General features: G+C 36.9%; 1 protein-coding gene across 1 annotated transcript in view; it reads left to right on the plus strand.

The window, feature by feature from the left end:
- CDH8 (cadherin 8) overlaps positions 1 to 27103 on the plus strand; it is a 357448-nt gene that overhangs the window by 326388 nt on the left and 3957 nt on the right. The gene's annotated exons all lie outside the window — the stretch shown is intronic.

A 27103-nucleotide genomic window follows, 5' to 3' on the forward strand; every position in this document is an offset into this window, starting at 1 on the left:
TCGGAAGAGACTTCCAAGTGTTTGGAACACCCGTTCTGGGGACAGAGAGACGTGGATATATAACGCTCCCCGTGCCCATTTTATGAGCCTTCAGTAGCCTCATTTGCCAAAAGGGACTGAGGGTTTTCCTCGGTGTAACATATGGGAACTGCTCGAAATGCTGCATGATAAAAACAAATATGATGAGGCCAAGTGAGGTGAAGGTTAGGAAGATCCCACCGTAGTTCCTGGCATATTGACTGATCACACGTACTCAATAAAAATCATTAGAATTCACTTACGCCGGCACTGTTATTTTCTCCATTTTACAGATGAGAAAACTTAAAGCATGGGTTAGGCAACGTGCCTGAGGCACTTGGTTGATGACTGCAGAGCCAGAGTCAAACCCAAGTGGTCTGACTCCAGGATACGCAAGCAAATGCACAGTGTTAATCAGTGTTTCTTCTAGTGTAAGATTATGATAGTAACTCCTGGTGGGAAGGGTTGAGTGAGAACTAATGGAGTCGTATGTATAAAATCACCTCGTAAGGGGTTTAGGTTGATAGTCTCCTCATGATAATCATCAAGGCCTTCTTAAATGCACCTTAAATTCATGAGAACAACGCTAAAGCCAGAGGAATCCCGGATGCTCAGCGCTATTGCCAAAGAACAGAAAGACTTTTAGAGAGCCACTTAGAGTATCTGAGCCTCAGAGTCTTGATCTATAAAATGGGTAGAGGAGGATCCACAGCTTCATGTATAGTGAAGATGGTTGGGTAAAGCCTGTGTATGCACAGGGCATATTAAATAAGGAAGTGACCTCCATGAACTCTATGAAACATGTGACTGAATTTTTTTTTTGGCTTTGGAATGGGGTGAAGACTGAGAATTGCCAGATTTCACTCACAACCACACTTCATCACTTTTTCGTTGTGATGATAAAGAGAGAAAATAAGGCAGACTCCAGTGAGTCCATTCCAACCCATCCTATTAAATGGTTCATTTAATCTATCCTAATATTTAAGGAACGTATCAATACCATTTTATAGTTTACAGTAGTAACGGGGGAAAATGATGTAATTTGCTTCCAACTGTATAAAGCTGAGGAGCTGGTCTACAGGATCCCACTAAAACCCATGGTCATGGCGTTCTTCAAAACTGCGGTTCACAAACATTATATTCCCTCTTGTTGCAAAAGCTATTTGGTTAAACATAGATTCTGCTTTCAAGCCTCAAAAGGACATACATGTATATGCAGAAATGTCCTTGTAATTTCCAAGCACACTCTGCCTAACCTAAAACGCATTAACTCTAATAAATATAAAGAAACACAAAACCCCGGCCCTGTCGAGGTTTCCAGCTGCAAGACTTCCAATTAAAAATTTCTCCTTTTCTTTACTCAAGTAACATTTCCAGCTTAGATAACAATTTTACTGCGACATCTTTAATACCATTAATGATTTGATCTTTCTGCAGAGAGCTTAAAAGCCTGCAGAAGACAGAGACAGACTCGAGGTAGGTAGGTGGAAGGTTACACAGCAGGAGTATCTAGTGATCTGAACATAATAAAGAGAGTGCACCAGAATTAAAGGAACCAGATGAGGGGCATTTACAAAGTAACACTTGAACACAAACCAACTGCTGATTTTTTTTTTTTTTAAATAAGAACTTTGGAATGAGAAAGTAGATTTTCAGTATCTCTTTGGTTTTATTTTCACAGGTAAAATCAAATGGATAGATGAGGCAATCAGTACTGGGAACAGTGCCCTATACAGAGTAGGTGACTAATACATTTGTAGAATGAGTAATTCAGACCAAAAAAACCCCAAAATCTTGCCGTCATAGACTGGAGTGAAAAAAAAAAAATGAATGCATTCCTGCATGAATCGTGATCATTATTTAAATAATTATCTAAACATTTAGATTGCTGTGGTGTTTGTAGATGTGCCTTTACTTCCGCTTTGAGAAATCAGATTCATAGACACAGAAATATCCCAACACGAGTAAGACCCTTTGCTTCAGTGACGGGTGAAGGCTGGCATCTTCACGTTCATTTAACTTCCCCAAATTAGATAATCTGGGTGGACCAGAACATTCATCTTCCATTCTACAACCATTAAAGCTTTACTCACAGCCCCCAGTGCTAGAATCTTCAGATATAAAGTCATCATTTAAGACATAACCCCTCTCCTCAAAGGAATCCACCATTTGACTCCAATGAACACAGTAGAAATTAATTAGGCTAGCTTCTTTCTCAGGTAAAAGGGCACATTCTGCTTTGGTTTAAAGCCACTGATTCTAAAAGCCAACAGTCGCCTTCCAAGGGAAGTACGTGTGGAGCAAGGTAGACTCATCATCTCCACCGAGGGGAGAGAAAACACAGGAAAAATAAGGAAGAGTAGTAACAACGACAATAGTGACAGACATCTCGTTATGGGTCTGGTCTCTGTTAAGCCCTTTGTCACGTTATCCCCACTATTACAGTGTGAGGTTAGTCATATTATCCCCATTTTATAAAAAAAAAAAAAAGGAAACTGAAATTTCGGTGTTCTACAAAGTGTTATAGAAACTATGTGACAGTAAACATAAGGTCCCTTCTTCATCTCTTGACGTCATCTCCTTTTACTCTGTGATCCTCTTCACTCCAGGCACCCCCCAGTCACACTGACTTCCCTCCAGTTGTACTCACTGAACTCATCCCAGGCATGCCTGCCTGAGGGCCACTGAATTTACTACTCCATCTCTTGACACACTGTCGTCTGCCCTCCTCCTGGCCTGGATATCCCAATGATTGACTCTCTCCTCATCTCCCTCCTGTCTGCTCACATGCTGTCTTCATTGATCATGCCTTTTCTCTACTTTCCTCGTCAGTTCTCCAAACCTGCTTCTGTGATAACTCATGGGCCAAGCTCTGGCACCCAGATTTGCTCTCCAAAATAAGTTGGATAAGACTTGTGGTTTGTTCTTTATGTTTTTTTGTTTTGTTTTGTTTTTTGTTTTTTGTTTTTTTTGTTTTTTTTTTTTTTGTTTTTTCCAGATAGGACCCTTTCTGGACCCCAGAGAAAACAAATCCTTTGCTTTCAAATTCTCTCTGTTCTCAATTCAAAACTCTGTATTGACTCTCTACCAAAACAACAGAAACCACTCCCAAGTATTTAAAACAGGAAAATTTAATACAAGGCAATGATGACAGAGCTAAGAGAAGATGCTGAGAAGCCAAATGGGGGAAAGGAAGACAACCTAAAGATTGGCAACAGGAGGATGTTACTGCAACCCCAAAGCAGACAGACAAAGGGAAGATGCAAAATTCCTGGAGCTCTGGGTCTAGAGGTTACTAGGAAAGCTAGAGGCACAAAAGAAGCCATGGGAAGGGAGGGACAACTGAGGCCACTGAGGAGGGCCAGCTGCTGCAAGAAGTGCCCACCTTGAGATAGAGAAGAGGTGAAATGAATAACTTGGAGTTCTTTTCTCCAACGCTCTAATCCCCAGCCACTATCTCCCATTAGCTGAACCCAGAGGAGCTCTGGGTGACACAGGAGTGGTCAGGTCAGCACCTCCCACAGTACAGAGCAGCACAACTGACAGGAACCGAACCTGAGTATCAGCAGTCGGATAAATGTCCCAGTCTGAGGGACGTGTTGGGCTTCAGCCTGGTTCTAAGACTGTCTGCTGTAGCCCCACCATGTCCCCTGGCTCCCTTATTACCTAGCACATGGCACAATTGTAATGAAAGAAATATGTGTGATTTCTGCATTTGCCATTATTGTTGTTTTGCTGTGTCAGCCACTAGATTGTTAACTCCATGAAGCCATCTGAGTATGTTTTATTTCTCTATCTATAATGTCTAGTCCATGAAAGAAACTTTCAAAGAGTTCTTCACAACAAGTACCAGGTAAATGGATAAGTGACAGTGAATGACCCGAGATTTAGCAACATTGCGATTTACACACACTTTATCGTCACATTGCAATAACCTGTTACTGCTTTGGGTTCCGCTGTTTAACCTGGTCTTCTAACCTCCGAAAGGCAAGAAAAAACAACTGATCTCAAGTTCTGAAGCACATGTTATTGCTTACTCACAGCACCGGCATTCATGCCAAATCTACAAAATCCTACTATGTAATTTGTGGGAAAGTAGGAGGGAAGGACAATAGAGAAGACACAATTCTGTGATGACAGGAACCATCGCTGTTGAACACCAGCAGTGTGGTGGTGACTCATCCTGGAGGGAGGGTATCTTCAAAGATCACTTTGCTCTGTGTTCCATTGGCTTTTCAGAAATTACCAATTGCAGGTCCTACCCTTCTTCATAGCTGGTGAGAGTGGTTGAGATCCTGCCTTTGGTCAGAAATTGCAGCTGTGCAGAAAGAAGGTCAAGTGGATTTCAAAACCTTTCTATCTATAAGACTCCTCATTGGAGAACAGCTAGAAATTTTTAACCATGAACCCAACAAGGATATGCATGGATACAATGCATGATGGAATGAATAATATCTGGGGTCAGCACCTCTGAAAAAATACTTAATGATCCCCCCAGTGTCCTTTAATACTTAAAAAAAAAAAACAACTAGTGTATCTTCTAAGGGCCCTATGTCTTTTAAGATGCTGGTCAGATATTCTTTGATTGTGGCTAAAGCATACCAAAGAGAGGCGGCAGTCCAAATTATATGTCAGTGACTACGAGTGACATTGTATTTGGGGGTAAACATACATTATATTATCTGCTTCTCGTTTAAAAGTATACATGATTATTTCCAAAGGTCCATGAATTAAACCATGGGTACCATTGATTGACTTCAGGTTTTGTACTGTGCTCTATTTTTTACATATCTAGTATTCTCTCTGATGTTCTTTTTTTTTTTAAGATTTTATTTATTTATTCATGAGAGACACACAGAGAGAGGCAGAGGGAGAAGCAGGCTCCCTGAGGGGAGCCTGATGTGGGACTCAATCCTGGGACCCCAGGATTACGCCCTGGGCCGAAGGCAAGCGCTCAACCACTGAGCCACCCCGGCGTCCCCTCTCTCTGATGTTCTAATAGTCCTATTGGTTGGGTGTCATTATTCCATCATTCAAGTAAGAGAATAGAGATTTCACAGACGTAGAACATCTCGCCCAAGTTCACAAGGCCAATGAAAAGCAAAGATGTATTAGAAACTATGTACCTCGGCTATTTTTCAGTGTTTCACTATGGAAAATATCAAAAGTGTATAAAAGTAGACAAAACATCTTATTAAACTCTATACACACATCTTAAATTTCAACAATTGTCACCTCATGCCCAAGCTTACTTCATTTATTTTCTTACCACCTTCCCCCCCACTTCTGTTTCTTCGAAACAAGTCCCAAATATGATAGCAGTCATCCAAAAACATTTTGACATATTCTATATAGGCTCTTTTTAAAAATGTGCCAACTTTTGTATGCTACATATAGATGGAACAGCTTAATGCAGAACTAGTTATTACTAAGAAATGTTAACTAACTTTCACTTTTCATTGTCACTGGCAAACCACCCATTTCAGCCTGTACACGGATGGGCAATCATTATTCTAAAAATTAAGTAGTATCATTACAGATGTCCTGTTGGCTTCTTGGACAAGAACAAGAATTTACATAGAAACAAATGTACATCAAAAACACATCTGTTGTACTTTTCTTTCAATGATTTTGTCTTTAAATAAGGGTTGGGGGAAAGGAGAAGAGTAATCAAGGAAAAACATCATGATTGTAATGAACTGGAGGATTTAATTGAAGATATTGTAAAATAAATTTTGAAAACCTTAAAAATATTCAACTGTAAAAAACATGGTAACAAAAGCAACACAGGAATTTAAGCATCACTTATACATACTGTGGTGGGTATTGGGACCTTGGCAAATGCATGTTTAAAAGTAAGAATGCAGAGCAATTAGCAGAAAATCCACATATGACATCTCTTGGGAGTCTTTTGGAACCAGTTTCATTTATCTTTAGACTTTTAATATTTTCCAACTCAAATTAAAAAAATAAAATAAAGTTACTATTTTTTTTTGCCTAATAAATAAACTCTCATTGCTTCTGATCACTAAAAATTAATGAGCTATTAAATGTCCACAGAAATTCTTTTGAGTCTTAAATGGCTTCTTGTAAAAGGAAAATGCTATAACTCTTTTCAGAAGATTGGCTTAGATTTCACTTTTCAACAAGTTAAAAAAAAATTGAATAAGCTCCTTTCTGTTAAAGGAGGGCAAGTTAAACAGTAGAACCTACTTAGCAAATTCTGTGAATATCAATTTTTCTAAAAATATGGAATATTTTAGGAGCTTATTCTTCTTTACTTGGGAAGATTATTTTCCCAGAGATTCAATGCAGTTTTGCAAAGCATTACACCTACTGGTAGGATCATCCAGGTTGCCATATGGGATTCTCCCAAATTTAGGAGCCAAATATTGTCAGCTGTCAATCCATCTACAGTGTTGCTCAGAGGAACATTCTATGTATAGGTCTTAGGGTCATGATTGCTTTTGCAACTATTCTTCCAGTCTTCCAAGGGATAGTGCATATGGCTCTCCTATGTGAATGCTAAGACAAAAGTGAGAGAATCCTTTTTGTTTTCAAAAATTTAAGTAGTTTTTTGAAATATAATATACATTCCATATAGTCAATCCACCTGTTTTCTGATGCAATTTAATGATTTTTAGTAAATCTTCAGAGTTATGCAATGATCACCACAGTCTAATTTTAGAACAGTTCTATCACCTCAAAAAAAAAATAGACAGATGTGCTGATATGGAGGCTAAAATGCCATCCAACTATGTTTGCAAAGTGAATCACATTTTAATATTCCAGGATTGGGGGTTGTTGCAATTTATTCACTGATGAGTGGTGCCGTTTTCTAATTTGTATAAAGTCGCAGCTGAATGTGGGATCATCTTAAAAGAACTCCCAGTCCTAAAAGGGCAGAAGGATGCAAATAGAATAAGCCTAAGATCAGTTTGGGAACTTTCAGAAAAAGGCACCATTTATATCAAATGAATGAAAGTCAGAGGGGTTGCCAGTGGGAGAGTCTCTAAGGAACACATGAAAACTCCCAGTAAGCAAAGGTACCACATTGATAGGGCACCTCTCGAGGGCACCAGCGACAGCTGATAGCTATATCAGCGATGCAAGATTGTACCCTTTCGCTTGACCCATGTGTTCCCGGGGAAGATCATGGAGCAGTCAGAGGCAGAGTCAGGTACAGCTGAAGCCTGACCGAAAAAAGAATTAGAAGGATAGAGAGAGAGGACAACTAAATATCCTACTTTCGGAAGGATATCTTCACCCCTGAGGCAAAATGAACTGTAGAGGAGGAAGATGTTTTAAATGAACTGAGAAATTTTTAAAGTCTTTGTCCTACAATAAACACTCTTTTTAACTGCGCAGGCCAAAGACCTTGACAAATGCCTACAGCCATGTCACTATCATATTTTCATCACCCCCCAAAGCACCCTCATCTCTCTTTACAGTCTATCCCTTGCACACACATGGCACCAAACAGTGAGGGCACTTTGTGGGACCGTGAGACTATCCTACATATTAATTAGCATTTTTTATGTTCAGTATTATGTTGTTAGTGAATAAGACAATTTTTGTTTTCTCTTATCATCTGCATGTCTTTTATTTCTTTCACTTCCCTTAATTTTTCGATAGCAGAACATTGAAAACAAATGAGTACAACCTTGCCTGTTGCTGATGGTTGGGAAGAACTATGCATATTTTTCAACATTATGTATGATGTTAACTGCAAGTTTTTATGGATGACCTTCATTAGGTTGAGGAAGATCTCTTACAGCTCGCTGATAATTTTTATCATGAACAAATGTTGAATTTTGTCAAGTTCATCTTACTGAAATGATCGTGTGGTTTTTCTCCTTTCTCAATCTGGAGACTAATTTTCAGAGTTAAAAGAAAAACAAAACTGTATTCATGGGAGTAGCACCACTGGGCAGTGTCAATATTCTTACGTATTTCTGGATTTAAATTGCTAAAATTTCCTTAGAATTTTCCCATGAAGGTAAACAGAAGATATTTGGTGCTCTGCTGCCCTTCTTTGTAAGTAGCCCATGAGACCAGATTTTTAAGATTTCAGGAATTAGGGAGCTGGTTGGTACTGGATTGTTACAAGCTTGGAATCAACCATATCTGGAATATCTGCATCACAACAATTGGCAAGTGCTATAGATCAGTATCGTTTTCCTACCTCAGAAGAGGTTGTGAGACATTTAACTTCATAGGACTGGGGATATTGATGTGTGACGTGTCTGCGTGCGTTTGTAATAACTTTGCCTGGTTTAGGTATCAGAGCAATGCTGGTCTCATAAAATGAATTGAGAGGTGTTTTTCCCTTTTCTATTTCATGGAAGACTTTGTGTAGAATTGGTATAATATTTTCCCAAAGTGTTTGATAGAACTCCCCAGTGAAGCCATCTGGGATTGTGGTTTTCTTAACGGTAAACTTTTTGTTAGTATAGTCTCTTTAATTGATATAAGGCTATTTAAAACTTCTGTTCCATCTTGAGGTGGTTTTGGCACTTTCTTAATGTCAAGAGACTTGTACGATTCATCTCGTTTATGGAATCTGTTGTTATGAAATTGTTTATATCACTGCCTGACTTCATATCTCAAATTCATAATTTGCGTTTTCTTTTACTTCCTGATTAGTCTAGTTAAAGTTTTATTTTTAAGTTACTTTTTAAGATTGATTGATTGATTTTTAAATTTATTTGGGAGAGAGAGTGCACACATGAGCAGGGAAAGGAGCAGAGGGAGAGGGTTAAGCAGATTCCCACCGAGCAGCGAGCTCGGACCCTGAGATCATGACCTGAGCTGAAATAGAGTCAAATGCTTAACCAACTGAGCTACTCCGGCACTCCTATAAGTTTTATTGATCTTTATAAGTAAACAATATTTTATTTTATATTTTTTGTTTATTTACCCCTTCATGGATACTTATATCTTTGTTAAACTCTTTCATTTATATATTTGGATTTAACTTGCTCATCTTTTTCTAGTTTCTTCAGGTGGAAGTTGGGTCACTGATTTTAGGACTTACTCTATGTCTAATATAGGCATTGAACACTTTTAAATTTTTTCCTAGATATTTCTTTAGCTCCATCCCACAGATTTTAATGGATTGTGTTTACATTCTCATTCAGTTCCAATTATATTTTCTAATATTCCTTATGATTTCTTCTTTGACTCATGGATTATTTAGAAGCATGTAGCTTTATTTCCAGCTTTTTTGGTGATGTTCTGCATATACTTTTGTTACTGTGTTCTATTTTAATTATTTCATATCAGGGAACATAATTTGTTTACTTCAATTCTTTTGCTTGGAACTTTTTATGGCCCAAAATGTAATCTATCTTGGTGAATAGTTCCTATACATTTGAAAAAACATATATGCTTTCTCCTGTTGTTAAGAGAAATCTTCTGTAGATGACAAATTATAACTGAAATTATCAGGTTCAGGTATTCTGTGACCTTATTGTTTTCTTCCTAATGTTCTATTAATTACTGAGAAAGGAGTGTTGAAATCTCAAAGTATTATGGGATTGTCTGTTGCTACTTTCAATTCTGTCACTTTATGTTTTATGTATTTTTCAAGGTGTAGTTGATCATCACATATTATACCTTCTTGTTGAATTGACTTATTCATAATTATGGAATAGCTCTCTTTATCACTGATAGTTTTCATTGTTCTAAAATTCATTTTGTTGGATACTAATCTGCATTTCACTCCCTTATTGTATTAATATAGCTAATATTAACACGGCTTTCTTATATGAAGAATTTGCACAGTATATTTTTTCTTTTTTTTTCTTTTTTATTATTTTCTTCAATCTCTCTCTTTGCATTTATTCTTCCTATTTGGTACTTAATACAAATCAAAACCCATCTTTGTATCTTCAGCTCAATGAGACTATCATTCTCCCTTTGGGCTTTTCTCAAGTTAAGAGCTTTCAAATTACATTGAATAGTACTTTTTAAATATTAAAATGAGATGTCTCATCATTAAAACTCACCCATAATGTTGCAGAATATGCTCCAAATTTCTTCCAAGATCAATAATCCAGTTGGGTTAATATTCCTAGATAAGAAAGAGTAAAATTTGTATATGAATGAGTTATACTTGCTATAGTTGTTGTTTGACACAATAACAACAAGAACAAAAATAACAATGTAAGGCTAGCACCATCAAAGGACTATATTTAAATATCATTCTATTTGGAAGTGACAGGGGGAAATGTATATTCTTTCTGGAAATTTTTTTAATTTTTTAAAATTTTTATTTATTTATGATAGTCACACACACACACAGAGAGAGAGAGAGAGAGACAGACAGAGAGAAAGAGAGAGAGAGGCAGAGACATAGGCAGAGGGAGAAGCAGGCTCCATGCACCAGGAGCCCGACGTGGGATTCGATCCGGGTCTCCAGGATCGCGCCCTGGGCCAAAGGCAGGCGCCAAACCGCTGCGCCACCCAGGGATCCCTTTCTGGAAAATTTTTGATTTAGTTGGATAAAGAATGAAAAAAACCTAGACCATTTTACGGAAGTGATGGATAAAATGCTCTCTACTGATGGATAAAATGCACTGTAAAATGACATGAATAAAGCTTCCGAAGAGGATTCTCAAATTTTCCCCTTAATTGTTGGAATATTTGTGTTTCCAGTCAGTAGAGATGCATACATGTGAAAATACTGTAAGGAAGGAAGAAGAGGACTCAAGACAAAAATCAATCAATCAATCATCTTTCAAGTGATACCAGTGATCTTGTGCTAAAAAGGCTTAAAGGTAAAATAGAAAAACTGTGCAATTTAGCATCACCTATTATGTGCACTAGATGCTGGTAATGTAAGATGGAAACTTTAATTGTACAGTCTTCTCTTTAGGAGCTGTCATCAATAGATTTTCTGAACCTAGCTCAAAACTGTAGCAATTTCCTAGTGGTTCTTAGCTTTTTCTTAGGTGATACAGGAAGCTGTGAGTTAACTTTCACCTGTGATTAAGATAAAGTTTTATTTATTTTTTTAAATTTTTTTTAAATTTTTATTTTTATTTATTTATTTATTTATTTATTATTATTTTTTTTATTTATTTATGATAGTCACAGAGACAGAGAGAGGCAGAGACACAGGCAGAGGGAGAAGCAGGCTCCATGTACCGGGAGCCTGATGTGGGATTCGATCCCGGGTCTCCAGGATCGCGCCCTGGGCCAAAGGCAGGCGCCAAACTGCTGCGCCACCCAGGGATCCCCAAGATAAAGTTTTAAATCAAAATCTGGATTACCAAAACCAGAGACTGATTTTTGTTTTACTAATTAAGTTGAAGTCTTCTTTGGACCCCACTTAATATTGCATCCGGATTCCATAAGAATCAAACCATATTCCATCTTGGAAACTCTTCCTCAGCATCCTCGAGAGTCTTACTCCTTAACACGCATTTTCTTAGTTCTTTACTTTATATTCTACTTTATATTCCAACTTTGAAGCTTTCAGGTAGAAATTCACTGTAAAGTATAAAAGTATGAAATCCAAATATTCTTAAAAGATTACAGATCTTTGCTTCATTTCAAAGTTAAGGTAACCGATAGCCTTACATATATTAATAAAAACCACTATTATTTTAAGTTTTGTTAAACACTTTATACATGACATACCCTGAAAATACACTGTAGGTGGAAAATCACATTTGTTCCTCAAAGACCTTCTGACCCTCAGTTCCTTAATTAGTACTTTGGGTACAATAAGAGTTTTTGCTGTGACCTTGGGGAAATTATTTTAAAATGCAACCAGGTAAGTAATGAAATTGAGATGGAAACACAATTAGGAATGATTCCAGAGCCCGAGTATTATCTAATATGATATTCAGAAGGATTCTGAAATAACACAGCCTAAAGGAATTATACCTAAGATAAGTTATTCAAGAATTAGAACATTGAAAATTGAATAAATCCCCCTAAACTTATATTTGTGAAGCACACCTATTACAGTTCCAAAATGGGTAGTATTTGATGGTAGGGATCTTTAGATCACTGCCCAGTATGAGAAAATACCACACATACATTGTCAACGGGGGATGGCAAGCTTGGAAAATCAAATATCATCTTGAGGATATTTTAAAAGACTCATAAAAAAAATCCCTTTTATTTTAAAAGAAAGTATTAAAATGAAATCATGCATGACTTCAAAATGTATTCAGATTTCTCCATAGTGTATAACAATAGGGAATTTTATCAGATTACATTTTCAATAAAAAGGGTTTGAATGAGTTTGATGTGATTTCTATTTCAATCATAAGGGTGACCTACACAGGTATCTTCTTCTTCGATCATTTTATTTCTGCTCTCTCCATCTGTATTTTAACCTGTTAATATGTGGGTGAATTTGGGGAAAAGCAAATAAGTTTGACCTTTAATGTAAAGTCATTTTTGTATGATCGAAACAGTACTATTCCAATACTATAAAGAATGTGGATTTTAAGATTCAAAAGCACGTGCCATTCTCAGCAACCTGGGAGGAATGATAATGTGACCACTGCTTGAATGATAATTTTATCTACATAACTGCCTTCCATCCTCTTGCCTTCACTGTATATTAAGACTTCTGCCCAAAGATATATGTTTAGCCAAGCTGTTTTAATATAACATATTAAACTTTAAAATGATTCAAGGACAAACACTGGACTTCAGCTCGCTGTAGGATGCCACATTTTCTTGCATCTTTCCCTCCCTTTTTTAGCAGCTATTTTACCACTAAGCCAGAAAAGAAGGAATTATGCAGGAAAATTGCTATCAGCTGCTACCCCTGCTGGATTACAGAACCCAGAGCATAATAGCTTCCCCAGTGGAGCTTCTAAGGGCTTGGGCCAAGCCATTAACCACTGCAAACACCTAAGGGAAGAAATGGAATAGAGTAGAACAGCTTTCAAGCATCCCAGAAGATTTTTATGCAAACAAAATTTATTTGAAATGCAGATGTCCAGGGCCTATCCCCAGAAATTCTTATTCAGTTGTTTTGGGGGAAAATCCAAGAATAGGCATTTTTAATGCACTCGGATATCTGTATGTGAATTACTGCCTGAATTTTAGAGTTGGCTTCTGTTTGTGTGAATATTTTCAGAAACAAGTTGATAATTAAATTGGCTTAAAATTTACAATGTCAGGATGGACCAGATATCTCAGAGCCTAGTAGATAACAGAAACTTTATTTTTCAATAAAAGACTAGTGACTATGTTTCTCTCATTGCATTCTATTTTTGTAGGGTTAGACATATTTTGGACTTCTCAAGGTTCTGCTCTGCATTTTAAGTCTCTTGTTACAAAGTGACTCACTCGCAGTCACTGATGCCTATTGTGTACTTATTCAAGAGACCAATTGAAACCATTATATTTACTTTATAGTTATAATTTCTTTATACTTCAATCTCCATTACACCTCTGAATTAGAAGTCGGTTTCTACTGCCTCCTTCATAAATGAAGTAGTAGATTTTCAGCTAGTTACTGAGGGATGGCCAGAACTTTCAAACATGGAAAATAAAAAAGGGAGGTTATTGGACGTGAGGGAGAGATGCATAAAATCACACAGCCACAAAGATGATGCAAGGAATAGAACCAAGAAAGGGATTTTTGGAAATGGGGAAGAATGTGATTAAATATGATTAATTCCATTATTGAAAGATTGAATTTGTGCTGCTGACCATCCAGGTGTATATGCCCAAGAGGCAAGTAGAAGAGACGTAGGGTAAATTTTAGAAAGAAATATTGTCTGGTATTTGAAATCAAGTAAGTGAACCAAATTCCAACAGTTCACAAAGAGGTGTTGAGTAACAAAAATTCAACTGAGGAAATCTGAAGATCTAATTGGCTTTATTCAATGATTCATGAGTTGGGCAGCATCTCATCTAGCCAAAAGAAAGGAGCTCCACTGAACTCCAGGAAAGAAAGCTTTTTAAAGTCAGAGAAGAACCAGAAAAAAAAAGGAAATTATAAGCAGAGAATGCACTGTTAGGCACTCTAAGGGAACCGAAGGGTTCTAACAGTGGACTACCTCCTAGTGCTGACCACAGGATTCCAGGTTGGTTGGTTAAAGGTTGCATTCCTACAAGATGATGGTGCCAGGGGTGGGGGCAGTTGAAATTGCAGTTCGCTTAGGTCTCAAGTCAGTTTGCTGATGTGGGATTTCAACACAGTGACTCCATTTTGAGCCTGTGGTTTTCCTTTTAACAGAGGTTAGACGAAAAGGCTGAGAGCGGAGTGCTACTGAACAGAAGTAGAGAAGAGGGAAGAGATGGAATGCCATTCTCTGTATTTCCACCTTTCACAAACCAGCTGTGTCTTTCAACCCAGCCCAGGGGCGCCCCCTCCCTTAAGGCTTCCTCGTATCTGGATCTGTGATGCTAGAAGTAGAAGTCAAGGTACGGAGGGCGTAGTGGACCACAGGTATGAGAGCTAAGACAGGGATCGCAGTTAGAGAATGGACCACCAGCTGACTGACATTTTGGCTACTTATATGCTATTTTTGTCTCCCCTTCTGGCTCAGAAGTTCCTTGAAATCAGTAATCACATTCTCACTTACTTTAGCCACCTACCCGTTTGGTCATTCAACAAGGATTAGTTAACATCTTGCCATAGAGGCTTCCGTGTAGTGACACAGCTGACCAACAAAAGGATGCATTTGCTAAAGAAGAGAATATCTCTGCATTCAAGGATCATTCCGTTGGTAAGAGAGAAAACCATCGTATCTGATTATATTGCAGCATGCTGGGGAGAAAGTGTGCCAAGGAAGACTTTCTTCTGACAGTGAGGACTTGGGGCAATGGGCACTGAAAACCTGAGGACTGAATATACCAGAATAGGTTTGAAATAAGATGGAGGCATGGGTGATGTCAAGGGAACGTGGATTTGCACCATTTTTGGTGGCTTTCACTTGATGGCTTATTTTCATATGTGCAAATTCAAAACATTCAGGGAGCTGATGGTACCTAACAAAGTGATGATGTGCAGGGATATTTGACCTCCTTCAAATCAAAGCTGGTAAACTAGATAAACTACTTACAGTAATTCCTTTATTTTATAGCCTCAGCTCCCCATTCACTGTATTAAATGATTTCAGTATCTTATATGCAATGTATACCTCACTTAAATTGTCATTTTAAAACAGTGTTAGAGGGCACTTGGGTGGCTCAGGGTTTGAGCATCTGTCTTTGGCTCAGGTCATGATCCCGGGGGGTCCTGGGATCGAGTCCCACATCAGGCTCCACTCAGGAAGTCTGGTCCTTCCTCTGCCTATGTCTCTGCCTCTCTCTCTGTGTCTTCCATGAATAAATAAATTAAATATTTAAAAAATAAATAAATAAAACAGCCTTACTCTCTGGTCCAACTACCATATATATCAAGTATGTTAATGAACACAAATTTATCAGCTCCCGTGCAAAATGAATTAATCAACTCTAGTGCAAAATGAATTAATCTCTGACTCTCAGTTTCTTAAATATTTAGAGATATGTACTCAATCAATAGAGATGTGGTGCAAGTCATTCTCCTGACAATGCTAGCTTTCTGATGTCTGGATTTGTCATCATTAAGAGGTTGTTTTCTGGAATTTTGTCAAGAGATTCCACTAAGGGCCTTAGTATTTCTTCTTTTCTTTTCTTTTTTCTTCTCCTTCTCCTTTCCTCCTCCTCCTCCTCTTCCTCCTCCTCCTCCTCCTTCTTCTTATTCCTTCTCCTTTTTTTTAACCTAAATTGCTTGCACACTCAAAAAAACGTTTTTTTCACATCTGCATAAATCCAAATAAATAAAAAAATATTCTTTCACAGATCTGTTGATACTTATAAAGGCTTTAACATTTCCATTCAAACAAATTAGAAACTGACTGTTGGTATAGTTTTCACTTTTGGCGGTTAGTTAATACAGGTATTCCTGAAATAAAATGGTCATATTAATCTTCATCCCTCGTTCCCCAGTGCCTAGAGAACAATAAATCTGCTTTTCATATAAGCATTAAGGGATCTGCATAAGTTTCATGGAGCATTTGTGTAAGAGCAAGTACGAAAATTAAGTACAGGCAAAAAATAATCAAACTCAGAAGATCTTGGGCAGTGTGATTGTATCTAGCATGGGATTTGGACCCTATAATACTTCTGTTTCTCTCTTGTACCAAAAATAATCACTTTTAATAATTAATTCATGGTTATATTATGCTATGCTGTGCTGTACTCTGGTCTGTTAGGTGGACTCTCAGGATATGGGATTTAGATCTATAGAATATTGTATTGAATACCTTTTGATCTTTCTAAAATACTAAATTTTCATCTGCCAGTGGTATTGACCATTTAGTTTTTCCTTGTCTCTGAATGAAAAAAACCTCCCTCTGCACACTTTCTCTTTTTTATCTTATCCTTGAGCTTTAATATAACTTTCTTAGAGCTCATTTTCCTTGTTTTCCAAGGTGACTTTTGTTAAGATGGCAGAGTATAGAATATGCCTTGGATTTGGTTGTTAATTCTTAGCTGCCAGATGAGAAACCTTGAACAAGTTTCTTTTATCTTTCAAAAACCCTATTCCTCATATGTAAAATGGGTAGAAGTATGCCCTTCCCTGTTTCTGTAAATCATATTTAATCAGATTTACTAATTATAATAGTTTATTAGGGCTGCCATAACAAATTATCACAAACTAGGGGCTTAAAGCAACCAGAGATAAATTATCTCACAGTTCTGGAAGCCAGAAATCCTAAACCAATGTGTTGACAAGGCCCTACTCTCTCCAGAGATTATAGAGGAGAAATCCTTCTTTGGGTCTTCCAGCTTATCTGTTGGTTGTACACATTCCAAGGCTTGTGGTTATACCAATGTCTGCCTCTGTGGTCACATTACATCTTCCTTTACCCTGTGTCAAATCTACCTCTGCCTCACTCTTATAAGGACACAGGTTTTGAACTTAGTGCCCACCAGGTCATCCCAGATGAACTCCTCATCTCAAAATACTTCATTTCATTCCAGCTGGAAAGACTCTTTTCCAAGTAAGGTAACATTCACAGATTAAAAAAAAAAAAAAAAAGGACTTTTTGGAGATCACCATTCAAACCAATATACTCAACATCATCTTCATATAATCTTAAAAAAAAGTCATTTTATATTAATTTAAAAATAGTTAATGTGACCTCTCAAAGATTTTTAGAAGATGCTTAACTTTTATAAGTTACTTGATGAATGCTAAGCATGGCCCAGCCTCTCTACAGTTCCTCTGCAAAATGAAAATCATGCAGATATTTATAGAATTGTAATGCTGCATGGTTATAGTGGAGTCAGTTTTTCTGTTAAAAAAGTGTTAATTCATTCTATGTGTACTTGCAAATTTTTGACTAAACATTGTTTGGTGTTAGTCTAGGAACTTACAAAAGAATTCACAATGATTTTTTTTTTTTCTCCTAAGAGCAAAGTAAACCTTGGTTGATGTTTTATGGCTAGATATACTTATTAAGTATTAGGAAGTTTGATAATGAGTTAACGCTCAATAAACATTGGAATTATTGACATCTGGTGGTATTGTGGACCATCTAATGAGAATAAAAAAAGAAAAAGAAAAAGAAAAAGTAACAAATGATCTAATTAGGTGGCTCAGAATATCCAGTTGCTTGTTGCAGATTTAGTATGTTAGTACACTTTCAATGAATTATGTAGGAAGTTATAATGGTACTGGAAAAGATTGGCTTCACAGAGTCTTAGTTTTTATTAATTCATTGCAGCCTGATTGTTTTCAACAAGATTTAGTGTTTAGAGTAAAAATGTATACATGAAATATAGATGGTATGATCTTCACTCCGTATCTCCGTATTCTTAGATATTAGGTATTACACATACATATATCTATACTAATTTGCTGAAAGCCCATAGATTTGGTATCTTTATTGCTTTTCTAGGTTTTTAGAAATAAACAGCAGATATAACATTGTGATAAGAACTTAATTAAATCTCTTGTCCATACCTACTGAACAGAGTGCCAGTTCCCCTTTGTTTTGACCTTCTTGCCATTTTCATTCCATTCTACTTAACCAAGAAAATTTGAAATAAATTTGCAAGTCAAATGCCAGGAGATATTTCTCAAAAAGACAAAACATCTAGTGATCTTCTCTTCATCTACTCTTTTTGTCATAAATATTTGTCTGGCGAATGCCTTCATTAACTCTGGCTCCTTGTTGCTTTTGCTTGCATGTAAGAGGATAAACAAAAGCCATAGCTCCATGATTTCTAATAAATAGGACTTAGGCAAAGGAAAATTTCTGCATCAGGGCAACAATAACAGAAGAACTACAGTAAAAACAATAGAGAATTTAATTTGCCTGCTTTATTTTATCGGGGGGGGGGAGACAAAAAAGGACAATGTGGAAAGAACATAGGATATTTAAATAATAACAATAATGATCTTTTTTTTTTCTATTAAAAATACAGAGAAAGTAAATGGAAGGAAAGAAATTAGTTACGATACGACTGTGGGAAAATTACACAAAGTAAGTTAAAGAATTACCCAGGTAGACACAGTCTATCTCCTTAGATAGACTTTGTATTTTTCATGGAGTATGCATACAGAATTAATTAGGGACTACGATGCTATTTTAACCTGCTCAGGCTGCTATAATAAATACTGCAAACTGGTGGCTTAAACCACAGACATTTATTTCTCACAGTTCTGGAGGTTGAGAAGTCTCACATCAAAGTGGATGCAAGGTACGTTTCATTCTGAAGCCTCTTCTCCTGGCTGCTTGTAGGGCGCCCCTATCTTGCTGTGTGCTCACATGACCTCTCCTTTGTGTAGCCCTGGGTGAAGAAGGAGAAGCACGCTTGTGTCTCTTCTTATAAGGGCACCAATTCAAGGCCCCACCCTATGATGTCATTTAACCTTAATTCCTTATAGGATCTATCCTATAAGCCTTGGGAGGCAGTGGGGCTGGAGGGGGTGGGTTAGGGCTTCAACATATCAATTGCAGATGGGGATAGGAGCACAGACATTCAGTCTATAACAAATACTTACTGACTTATTTACAAAAGGAAACTTTTTTTTGCAAGGGTATTGATGTTCCATGAAGGAAGCCCCTTTGATTGTCAACTCCAAACGATTCAAAGACTGAATATTAACCATCAAAGAAGATTGTAATTCCTCCTAAGTTAACTATAGAAGATACTAATTCGGACTATGCACCGCCCTCTGAATATAAGACTAAATCATTCAATTTCAGCTCAGTAAAAGGGAATTTTGGTATGCACCTCTTTAGCATGATGATAGTTCACATATTTTAGATACCTGAGATGGTATTTCAGATATTCTCTCCTCGGTCTTCTCTATTTGAATCTAACCTCATTCTTAGTCTATTGCTCGTATTACATGATAAAAGGTTTGCCCAGAGTAAAACTAGAAACCATGAATATTTGTCTTAAATTTCCATATGGGCTCAGGCTCTATATCCTTTCCAACAGCCTAAAATCAAACCTTCTCATGGACTTAATTCAGAATCATATATAATTCCCTGTGACAAAATAACATGAAAGGAAATAAATACGAGACCCACAAAATGTGGCTAATGATTACCTAGTCTTTCATTCACTTAACGAATATTTGCTGAGTATTCATTATGCATCTTAAAATGGCTATTTATACTTGGAAGTTCCTCAGTTTATTTCTGCATCCCCAAGGTCTGTCACATTCCTATTACTATGTTATTTCTTTGTAAAAAGTGCTGATGAAAATATAAAGGTTTTTTCTTTTTTTGTATAAGATTGCATAACCAATCTATCTGGCAAGGTTGGGACAATTAATAAAGGAAAATATTCACAACAAAATGGCATTTAGGCACAGACATAAAGAATGCATAAATATTAATTCAAATTAGGGCTGAGGAAGGGTAGAGAGATTATCAGGCAGAAGAAAGAGCAATTACGAAAGTGCTGAGGAGTGAGGATGCTTGACTCCTAATAGGCCAGGATGGCCAGCACATAGAGGAGCGGTAGGACAGGCCGCTGGAAATGAGGCAGGGGCTAACCATGCAAGTCACATGGGGAGAAAAATAATCTGTAACAGAAATTCTAAATGGATTTAGCAAGCTTCTAATGCACGGTTAGTTGATCACTTCCTTAAAACTGAAACATTCCAAATAAAAGTGAATAAAATAACCCGATTTATTTAGTATGAGGATCTTTGCTCTGTGTCTGGTCCTGTGCTGAAGGCTGGAAATAGAGCCTTGACTAAGGCTAGTCTCCCTACAGGGGTTTAGACTCTAGTGAGATAATACACACCTTTTACGGAGTTTATCTATGTGTCTCTACAACATCAAAAACATTACGTAAAAATTCTAAGATGGCTGTATTTGTTACAGCCTCTAACAACTTCCGGTAACGCTCTAACAAGTAAATCTGGAGGGGAAAAAAATGACAGAAACTAAGCACATAAGTGAATATACCTATTTACAATGAATCTGTTATTAGAATCTTAAAGGAATAAAATTAAAAAATAAAAAAATAAAAGAATCTTAAAGGAATTTCACACATAATGGCATAATGTAATGTGCTATCTGAAATAAAGCAATCCTATATACCTACTGTTTATCTGGTCCCTACTTTACTGTTTATTTGGTGTAGACCTTGTATTACTCAGCCCAGGAGCAAGGAATCCAGTGATTCCACTATTTTGGGAATACTGTCATTTGAAGTGTGCCTGGTGCTGCTGGGCCTCTTTAACTCCCCACCAAGATCTTTCCCTTAATAGTCAGTCATAAGCAGAAACAAATGGGTTTGGAGTAGGAAGCAAGATTCTGGAAACAGTCATTCATCCTCCTTGGTGTAATGCTCATAAGCCAAACATTCCAGGAGGATGAGAAAATGTGAAAATTCCTAACTGGAGGAGACATAGGGAATACAGATATTTGACTACTTCACCTACTAAGACTATAAGACAACCAGGTGATACGGTTAAGATATGTTGCAATCTCAGGGCAACACAAATGCATGAGATGGGCGGCAACTGGACTTTGCTCTCCACCTGGATATCGGTCCTCCCTCCAGAACGCCAAATGCTTTTGTTCCACCTTCTTGAATAGATCTTGATAAAATACCCTTTTTCCCCTTCTCAAATCCTGTTATTATATACTCAATTTCAAGAGATTTAAATTTAAAAAAATCATTACATACATGTCTATGGGTTCTCAGTGATCATACATTTTTCCTCGTAGATTTTCCCGTTTTAGAAAATGTGTTTTCTCCAGTAAGTCATTATAAGGATATGCTCTTCTGTTTGCTCAAAAGGAAAAAAAAAAAAACAAAATAAATGCAATAAGTGCAAAAATCAGAAGCAGAAGCCAGGAGGATAGAATAGGTTACAATGCAGAGGCAAGAGACAGAAATTGGAAATGCATGAAAATATGAAGGACTGAAAAGAAGGTTTTTAAATAATACTATAATGCAATTGAATCCACGTTTAGAGGTATTGAAGAACTGTCCTTTATATGACTGTCTTTTCCCTTCGAAGCATTGGAAAGAAAAATAAAAGAAAAATTAAGGAGAAAAAAATGCAAGCAAACCGACAATAACAAAAAGTGCCTTCTAATAAACACCATCAATCATCTTAATGTTGAAAGTCAAAAGCTGTTTTCTTTTTTAGTATCAAGAACAATGTACAGGTGTTGCCATAATTTCTTATGTTCAGGATCGTGTCAGAGGGTCTAGTTACAATAGTTCAATAAGAAAGAAATTAATATAGGCATTTAAAACTATAACTTTCCCTCTAAGCATTGCTTTAGCTATATCCCTTGCATTTTGATTTGCTGTATTTTATTTGAACTCTTCTTTTACAAAAGTAATTACTAAAGAATGAGTTGTTTAATTTCCACGTTATTTGTGAGTTTCCCAAATTCCTATCACTCACATTTAATTTCATTCCATTATGATCAGAAAACAGATTTTGCGTTATTATCCTTTTAAATGTACTGGTTTATTTTATGGTCTTGCACATTGTCTACGCTGCAGGATGTTCCATGTGTACTTGAGGATATTTATTGTGCTATTGTTGAGCGGAGTGTTCCATGGGTATCTCTTAGATATTGTTGGTTTATACCCCTTCTCAAGTCCTCTATTTCCTTGTTCATTTCTGCCTTGTTGTTTTATCCATTATTGGAAGTGGGATACTGGCATAGCCAACTATTGCTTTTGAATTTCTAGATATTATATGCTCAACAATATATTATGCACCTACTGTTTTATGCAATTGCTTTTGAAAACAGAAAAAAAAGGGAGAAAAACTATGTATTTCATTTTTATAATGACATAATTACTTTCCTGATGCTCTTTGTTTTTAATGTAGATTTGAATTACCATCTGGGGTTATTAGCTTTCATTCCAAAAAAGTTCCTTTAGTGTTTCTTATAAGGCTTTTCTGCTGATGACAAATTCCCTCAGCTTTTGTTTACTTTCAAAGTCTCTATTTCATATTCTTTTTGTTTGTTTTGTAAGAAGGCTTTGTTGAATATATGATACTGGGTTCAAAGTGTTTGCTTTAAGCACTTTTGAATATGTTTATCCCATGTCCCTCTGGCCTCCATTATTTCTATAAAACTTCAGTTGGTAATTTTATTGGGGGGTCTCTTGCAAGTGATGAGTCAATTTTGCCTAACTTTAAAGTTGTTCTCCCTGTCTTTGGCTTTCAGTATTTTTACTACGATATATCACTTGTGAGTCTCTTTGTGTTTATCTGCTTAGAGTTTGTTGGGATTACTGAAGGTGTAAGCCTAATGTTTCCAAACATTTTTTAAGTCAGCTTTATTTTTTTCTTTTTTCCCTCCTGATATTTTTCTTCCACATGTATTGGCACACTCAGTGGTATCCCTCATTTTTCTGAGGTTCTGTTCATTTTTCCTCATTATTTTTTCCCACCGTTCTCTAGCTTTCATATTTTCTATCCATCTATCTTCAAGTCTGTGGATGCTTCCTTTTGCCAATTCAAATCTACTGTTTAGACATTCTAATTAATATTTTATTTGTTATTGTGCTTAACCCAGAATTTCCACTGTGCTCTTTTTAAAAATAATTTCTATCATTGATATTCTCTATTTGATATGACACTATCACCATACTTCTCCTTTTTTTCCTTAATTGTGGCTAAGTTTAATTTATTAAACACATTCTTATAATGGCCCCTTAGAAGTCTATTTTGTCTGATATCGGGTTGCTTTCATGAATAGTTCCTTTTGCATGCTTTTATTTTTTTCCCCTGGCGTATGGGTTTCTTGTTTCTTTGTGTGTCTTGTAATCTTTTGTTGGAAACTGGACATTTTAGATAATTTATTATAACAAATCAAGGTATTAGCATCCCACCCAGAGCTCGTTATTGCTATTTACTCCTTTATTTGTTCAATGACTGGCTGGACTGCTTTCTTTAAGTCCATTTCCCTTCTGAACTATTAAGCCACTGATATTTTACCTGAGGGGGTTGCAGCCTTAGGAATGCTCACAGTCACCCTTAAATGACAGTGGTTGTGGTAGGGTTCTCTTGGTCTCTTTCCCTGACCATGCCCCAGTTTTTAAATTCCACTAATTTCCAGATGATTTCTGTACTGTTTTAAATTTTGGGGGGCCAAGATTTGCCTACAGACCCATCCAATCCAGTTTGGGCTCCTTCTAGAATGTTTCTCTAGATCAGTGTTTCAGATTCGTTTTGCCCAGGCATGTTCCTCCCCTAATCTCTGTCTCAGGTTCTCTGCTTCCACTGAGGCAAAAACTGTGAGCCACTGGCTCTAAAGCTGAGTTGGAAACTATAATGTGTTTCTCTTAGCGAAGCATCTGGTTTAGACGATGAGCACTTAGTGCTGGGGGATGGTAGCCTCAAGTCTTTTTGGCTTGCTGCTCCCAAAGCGCAATTGAGGCCCTATATTCCCAGCGGAACCCCGCCCAGGGAGATCCTCTGTCACACAGGAAAAGGCTGTGAAGAAGAAAAGAGCCCTCTCTTGGCATCACTCACCCAAAATTTAGTTTCAACAAAAGATAGGAGTAGGATGAAACGGTTGTCACCTCCTATCTCTTGGTAAGACAGTACTTTACCTGCTAGCTGAGGGGAAAGGGATTCCTGTGTTCTTAGCTGAGCCAGTTAAGAGTAGAATTTCCATCTCACTCACCGGGGAGGAGGGAGGAGAGAAGGTTCTGCTTGACGCATCATGGTCTCATTATTCTTACCAACCTTTGGTAGATTCTCTTGGATAAATGTTCCTTCATTTGCTGCTTGCCTCCAGGACCATTTCCAGGGATGTTAAATAGTTTCCCTTGTATGATTTTCACCATTTTCACTAGGGGACAGTTCTGTGGCACTCCTTACATTGTCTTGCTGAAGTGGAACTCTGTGTTGAGATATGATTTTATAAGTAAGAGGAAAGGTTTAGAAGATTGTTAGAATTAAAATCAACGTGGGGCACCTGGGTGGTTGAGTGTCTGCCTTTGGCTCAGGGCATGATCTTGGGGTCTCGGAACCGAGTCTCACATCAGGTTCCCCGCAGGGAGCCTGCTTCTCCCCCTGCCTGTGTCTCTGCCTCTCTCTCTGTGTCTTTCAGAAATATTTTTTTTGAATCAATGCATAAAACAAATTCACTTTATACACTAGCAAGAATGATTTGAAAGTGCACTTTCAAAAACGTAATATTATCAGGCAACAAAATATATACAGTACCAATGACAACTCTACAGAAGATATGAAATTATTGTGTAGCTAAAAAAATACACTTTATTGACATATATGAATCACTGAACTCTACCTCTGAAATTAGTAATACACTATATATTAATGAATTGAATTTAAATAAAATTTAAAAAAAAGAAAATAAGGAAACTAAGATCTTGAAATAGAATACTAAAGAACATAAAGACGCCAATTTTCTCAAAATTGACTTATATTTTAATATAATTTCTACTGATACCTGGGTGGCTCAACAGTTGGGCGTCTGCCTTCGGCCCAGGGCATGATCCTGGGATTCGGGATCGAGTCCCACATCGGGCTCCCTGCAAGGAGCCTGCTTCTCCCTCTGCCTGTGTCTCTGCCTCTCTCTCTCAGTCTGTGTCTCTCATGAATAAATAAATACATATTAAAAAAACAAGAAATATAATTTCTACTGAAGTTCTTATAGTAATTCCCATAGGATGTGATAATCTGATTCTATACCAGAGATAAGAAAATGAACAAGAAAAGCCAACATACTCTTAAAGGAGAGCACGGTGGGGAAAATTACCTACAAGTTTACAAAAGCAGAGCATTGGAATATAATAAAGAGCCCCTAAAAGATGAGGTTGCACAAAAATTTGACTTGTGAGAGACTGAGTGTTGAAGAGCAGTAGGTAAGAAGTAAGGCACTCAACAATTAATCTTGGGAAAATCAATTACCAGTACAGAAAAAAAAATTCCTTACAATCGCCCAAATGTGAAAGATAACATTATAAAAGTATTTTGTATATTTCACAATTTAAAAAATAAGGTTAGGAGCACTAACTGGTAAAATGGACTATATTAAATTAAAACTTTTTGAAATTAAAAGGCACCCTAAGTTTTCAAAGAAACTAACCACAACTTGATAAATGGTGTGCAACATGTAAGAAAAAAATGTATTTCATTTTTTTATAATAAATTTATTTTTTATTGGTGTTCAATTTGCCAACATACAGGATAACCCTCAGTGCTCATCCCGTCAAGTGCCCCCCTCAGTGCCCGTCACCCATTCACCCCACCCCAGCCCTCCTCCCCTTCCACCACCCCCAGTTCGTTTCCCAGAGTTAGGAGTCTTTATGTTCTGTCTCCATTTCTGATATTTCCCACACATTTCTTCTCCCTTCCCTTATATTCCCTTTCACTAAAAAAAATGTATTTCAAATACAGGATTTGAACTGTGTGAAAATGCTGATATTTGTTTTTAAAAAATATACAATAATGGCAATTTCATTTGGCATAATAACTCAAGTAAGTCAATAATAAACATGGACACCAATCAAAAATAGTAAAAAAAAAAGGGGGGGGGAGGGTGAATAAGCAAATAGGGCATTGACTTGCTTGAGGTAGCAGGTAAAATCTGGCAAAAATGACTCACAGACTTCCTCTATTCAGTCAATAATTCTCTGTAGATAGGAGGGTAACAACATATGCATATGCCAGGAATGGTAAAATAATATGAATTCAGTGGTGGACCCATCAATGCTTTTCTAAGTACTAATGAGCAATATTCCCGCTGCAGTTTCTAAATTATCATTATAGATTGTTTTAAAGAGAGAATATGCAAGAATAGCTTCCCATATAAATAATGTCAACCACAAAAAGACAAAAAGCCTCACTGTAATTTTATTAATTGCATCTTGAGGAACAATTCCCATCTTCTGTTTTGAACTATGGTATATGAAATCATCCACAAATGTTCCTTGCACTAATTAACTGTACTCAGACTTGTCACACACTTTCTGAAAATATAACACGGCTGTATATTCTGTATCTGTTTTGAGATAATGTTCTCCTGTTTTAGTTTAGTGGTATTTCCTTCTAGGTCATGGAAATAAAGATAACTGGATCATTTGGTACATCACTGCTGAATTCTATTAGGGACCTCTTTTCACTCCTTAAATTACTAAATAATGAGGCAAAACCAGAAGAGATTTAGAAAAAAACAATGTTAACTCCATCTGGTATTTTCTTCTTTGCTTACTAGCAAGGCATTACAGATCCACTTATATCTTAAATAAAACAAAAACAAATATAATTTATACATCTATTTTGGGAGAATGGCTATCATTTTTTAAAAAATTATAGTCTAGCACTGCATGGCACAGGAAATGTAACACATTTATTTAAAGTCATTTGAGTGGAATATCTGTTCATGTATTTGAGGGTGCTGGAAGCCAGAAGGACACTGATGATCAGGAATTGGACAACAGTGGTTTAGAATCTCTGCTTAATATGCAACAGTGAGGTAGCCAAGCATTCCGGGGTCTACCGACTTGCCAATATGTGAAAAGAATCCTAACAGAAATCATCCTTTTGCCCAAATAACATCACACACATTAACCGATATTATGTTTCCTTGCTCTT

The sequence above is a fragment of the Vulpes vulpes genome, chromosome 12 (genome assembly GCF_048418805.1).
Source record: "Vulpes vulpes isolate BD-2025 chromosome 12, VulVul3, whole genome shotgun sequence".
NCBI lineage: Eukaryota > Metazoa > Chordata > Mammalia > Carnivora > Canidae > Vulpes > Vulpes vulpes.